Genomic DNA, 3,340 nt, shown 5'->3' with positions numbered 1-3,340 from the left:
AGTTTAGTCTTTAACGAGTTCATCCTGGAATAGCCTACCCTCCAGACTTGTCCCTTGGGTAATAAAGAGTTGGTCTGTTTTGTTTTTCTGCTGCCTGAGTGACAAACTAACCCCAAGGACCCGGGTCATTGGAGGACTGTAGAGACAGGGGTGAGGGAAGTAAAATGGGGAATTCCCCGGAAGAGAGCTGTCCTCTTTAGAAGCCATACATGGATTTGCATAGTCGGACTCAAACAACCATCCCAAAGCTAGCCATCCCTATCCCCAGAAGGCCTAGTCACTGGACGGTATCCAAAGACTTTCTACCATGCCACTTCCCCTCCCTCTTCAAAAAAAAGTGCAAATAGTGCCAGTCTTCTGCCCCATTCCCCACTCATACCATAGCCTTGAGGGGCAGTGTAGAACATAGTATTGGATTTGGAGTCAGATGAAAACCCTGGCTCTAATACTTCCTCACTATGTAACCTTAAGAAAATTTCTCTTATCTTGGCCTCAGTTTACTTATCTGTGAAATGAGGGAAGGGAGTGGCTTCTAAGATCCCTTCTAGTCTTAAATTCTGAGACTACCGAAGGGATCGGAATGATTCCTTTTTTGGTTGGGGTGGATTGATCATTAAAGGCTTCCTGAATGAGGGGAATTCTGAGCAGGATTGGAAGGGAAAGAGAGGGCTGTTGGAGAGGAAAGGGAAGGGGTGCATGGCAACATACACAAACTCCTGGAGGGATCTCAGTACTTTTTTATTAAATGAAGTTGATTTATTATTTTTTCCCCCTGGAAAATTCTATGGGTGTTTTTATAAGTTTGTTGTTGTTGTTATTGTTGTTGATCCTTCTTGATTTGGCAGGTTCGGGGAAGGGCCCAGTTATAGGAAGTCTGAGGAAGGAGAGAAGTCATAAGCAGGCAGCCAGCACCCCCAGTGTGGTAGAGCTTCAAGAAGTTGCATGTTTTTGTTTTTTTCTTTTTGGAGGACTTAGAAATTGAACAGAAAAAGGGCCCAAAGGGTCTCAGACTGTATACTACTGGGGACCTTGGAGGTGGGGAGGGGATTGGGACCGTAGGAGGCAGCCAGGTTTAGCCCCATGTGATAGACATCAGCTGCATGTAGTGGATTTCCTCTGTGTCAGGACAGAGTATAGGCCAAGATGGGTTGGAGCGGGTGGATCAGAGAGGTTCCAAGGTAGATTCAGTGTATGGTCACTTCCGGCTGAATAGGGACCCCAGCAGGACTACACCAGCCACTGTCATGCCAGTCAGCAGCCATCGGATGAAGCTTTCCTGGCCCTCCCGGCTCTCCGCAGCTGCGTTATTCTCATAAGGCTCCGCAAAGGTGTCCCAACCGCCATTTTCTGAGATCCAAGGGTCTAGGTGGTCATCCAAGTAAGTGGCCATCCAGGAGGTGATTCGTCCTACCAAGACTTCCATCTCCTTATCCACGCGTTCCACACACAATGCTCCTCCGAAGGAGAAGAATGCCACAATTCGGCCCCAGTTCACCCTATCCCGAAAGAGCTCATTCACTACCTGCTCAAAGCTCTATTAAGCCGTCCCCAGAGTGATGTGGAGCTGGGATGTCAGGTCACTGAAGGCCCATCGGTACCAGAGTTCAAATTCATCTCCTGCCTCCTTCAAAGCTTGCTTCACAGCAGCCACTGGTATTGTCTCATGGGCATCCAGGCTGCTGCTGTGTCCTGTGGCCCCACTCACTGCATGGTTGTCAGCAGGGTGCCAAGAGGGGCTACCATTCACAGTACTAGTTTCTGTCCCTTCTGGGGCCTCAGTCCTATTCTCATCTTCAAACTGACTCTAACTGTATCCTTTCTGTGAGAGCTTGTAAGAAAGAAAGTCAACTACCAGCTCCTGGTTGCAGTGAGACATTTTTACATCAGGAATGGGCTGATTGAGTTCATTGTCCAAAGCACTTGCTCTCTGGGTCTGAGATCTGCTTGACAATTCTCTTCTGAGATTCAGGGCAAAAATGCTGGTTCTGCGAGCCCCACGAGTAAAGGGGGGCGACATCCTCTCCCCTGCCTGTGTTGTCCCAACAGGCGAAGGGCTCTTGTCGGCCGATCTCCCGGCAGCGAGCTGAAAGCAGGTGGCCTGCGCGCCTCCCTGTCGACTGCTTATCTGAATGGCCTTCTCTGCCGGAGTTTGAGGGATCTCAGTATTGATCCAGCCTCCCTGGATGACCTGGGTCTGAACCTAACCTTCCTTCAGTATCTCCAAACCAAAGCTTTACCTCTGGAGCTCTCAACAAAAACCTAACAGCCTCAGGGTATCAGAAGGATGCTCTTTCCACTACCAGTTACTCAGCTATAGATTTGTGGTCCGACTGCGTGGGAGTCACATTTTTATGAGATATTTCTCCCACTTCCTGGTATTTCAGATTCTCAAAGGAAAGTTACCAGCATGAGGGAGAGAAAGGGTGGGGGAGGACCCAGCTTAGCCCTGAATGTTAGTCTTTCAGCAAGAGAGTCTTTAAGAGAGGAATGGGGGGAGGTGAAGTATCCAGCAATCAATTATACTAAAGAAACTGCCCAGAAGGAAAGAAAGAAAGAAAGAAAGAGAGAGAGAGAGAGAGAGAGAGAGAGAGAGAGAGAGAGAGAGAGAGAGAAAGGAGAGAGGGAAGGCAAAAATCAATATTTAATTCTGGCTCCATTGATTTGCGATTTAGGCACACACTCAGCACTCAATTTTGTTCAAGTTTCTTGGAGAGAGATAAAAGAGTCCCTGGTGGTGGATTCTAAGTGACAGGGGCCAAAGGCAATGAAGGGAGAAAGAGAAACATTAAACTTTCCCTTAAGTCAACTTCACCCATCTGTTCCTTTGTCTTGATCCAGAAACGCCCCACCATCAATGACAACCTTACAGAGAGTCCCACTGGATAAAGAAGCCCTCCGGGAACAAGAACCTAGCCTAGAGCAGACTTCAAGTAGTTATTCAGTTTATTCCCCAAACCCTAGTCATGCCGTCCGGCTTCATCCCCACTAAGAAAGGTAACCCAGAATGAGCATGGGGCATGGAGTCAGGAGATCTGGTTTTGCATTCCAGCTCTGCCACTCATTAGCCATGGAGAATTCTCTGGACCTCAGGCTCCTCAGCTCTAACTTGAGGATTTTGGACTAGATGAGATCATCTAAGATTCCTTCCAGCTCTAATATTTGACTGGATGATTCCAAGGGAGAAAAAAAGGGTTCTCTATTCCCTTATTTAAACAAGGTACTATGCCATAAGAAATAATGTATATGGAAAATTCTAAGAAATATGAGAAGACATATGAACTGATGCAGAGTGAAGTATTAATATGACAATTTAAATTGAAAAAACAGTAAGACTGAAGTT

General features: G+C 47.1%; 1 pseudogene; it reads right to left on the bottom strand.

Annotated features, from left to right (window-relative positions):
- Nucleotides 1-1,195: 1,195 nt before the first annotated feature.
- LOC114049581 lies at nucleotides 1,196-1,876 on the bottom strand (annotated as a pseudogene).
- Between the last annotated feature and the right edge of the window lie 1,464 nt (nucleotides 1,877-3,340).

This window comes from Vombatus ursinus, unplaced genomic scaffold (genome assembly GCF_900497805.2).
Source record: "Vombatus ursinus unplaced genomic scaffold, bare-nosed wombat genome assembly UNPS02014798.1, whole genome shotgun sequence".
Classification (NCBI taxonomy): domain Eukaryota; kingdom Metazoa; phylum Chordata; class Mammalia; order Diprotodontia; family Vombatidae; genus Vombatus; species Vombatus ursinus.
This window is presented reverse-complemented; position numbering and strand designations above follow the sequence as displayed.